This window comes from Malania oleifera, chromosome 1 (genome assembly GCF_029873635.1).
Source record: "Malania oleifera isolate guangnan ecotype guangnan chromosome 1, ASM2987363v1, whole genome shotgun sequence".
NCBI classification, from domain to species: domain Eukaryota; kingdom Viridiplantae; phylum Streptophyta; class Magnoliopsida; order Santalales; family Ximeniaceae; genus Malania; species Malania oleifera.
Window position 1 is genome coordinate 3990064 of NC_080417.1, and position 1674 is coordinate 3991737.

Genomic DNA, 1674 nt, shown 5'->3' on the forward strand with positions numbered 1-1674 from the left:
CACATCAACTATTCGTCCTCACACTACTCCGTATAGTAACGTTAACGCAATATCATGATGATCATGAACACATAGCAGCGGTACCGTGCAAGTGCTAGCCTAAATCAAGCCAACAGGTTCTGATAACGTATAACATATAATCAAATTGTGATACATGAATATTTCATACTATAATTGTCAAATCAATATCATCACATCATTTTGTATATTTATATATATACCATGAAAATCATTGACCCGTACGCTGGCATTTCATATTTTACCATAGTTCGGCTCATACGCCGGTAAATCATATCCATAGCTCGCCCGTACGCCAATTTTTCATTATAAAAATCCATATCATTATCATATTCACAGAAACCAGTATTATCGTAAATTCTACTTATGTCACACAAAATGGGTATTATGTATATTCAGAAAATATCATCATATTCAACAGTATTTTCCAACATAATATATATATATATATATATATATACATATATTTTCTTGAAATCAAATGTTATAAAATTATACTTATATTTTCATAAAACAATTAGTTTAGTTTATCCCTTTACCTGATTCCTAAAAAGCCCCTAAAAAAATTGTAATGACCTGCTATTTATTTACCAGTTTTTTTTTTTTATTACTATAAAAATTTATAATGTTTTGATACCAAATTGAATTAAACCAAACCATCAACCTAAGTAGCAAGAAGCTGAATTCATATAAACACAATCAAGAGAATATACAATACGAGAATGCTAAAATGTTCACCAAAATATACATATATGACTGTTTCCCAAAATACCCTCAACTGGGCTACGACTATACATAAATACTCCTAAAAATACTCACTTGATTGACAAGACGGTACTGAAGCCCCTCTACTTGCGAGCTTGATATGCTCGCCTACCTGGATCATCTGAAAAATGTTAAAGTAATAGAATGAGCCAAGGTTCAGTAAGATGAAATATGTTATTACTAGTGAGTGGCAAATAAGTTACAATACTAAAAAGATATGTTTGTATATAATCATGTATAACTGAATCTGTAAATATAGTACAAATAATATAACCACCACCTTTCCCATGTTACTTAACATATCTGTATTTTAGGTTTCTATACATAATACTTTTAGTATAGATATACATATATTCCCTGTTTCTTTGAAATTGTACATACATAATAATAGCTAAAAACTTCCCTGGATGGATAACTATATGTCATGATTTAACCCCTCATGATAAGATTGTGTGGCCCGTAGGCAGTGTGACGACCTGCTTAATTTCACATTTTTTTTTATATTACAAAATCACAAAACTCAACTCAGCAGATCATAATTCGCTCGGACTCATGGGTACCAGGGATACATCAGAACACGCAACGGAAGTTTAAGCAGCAGGAAACATACAATCACAATATTATAAATACGAAAACATTCATTACATTACCATAAATACCAGTCACTATATCCACTGTATTTCAGTATATACATCCCAAAAACAAAATCTAGGGACATTTTCCACAAAATCCAACTGTCCCTACTAAAACTTACCCTTCAAAAAGGGCAGACAAACAGCACTAGATCAGCGGGGATTTTCTCGCTCTCCTATCTGGGGCTCCTGAAAAGTTTATAAAATTTTGGGATGAGACATCTCTCAGTAAGGGAAATAAACTAATACCAGTGTGTGG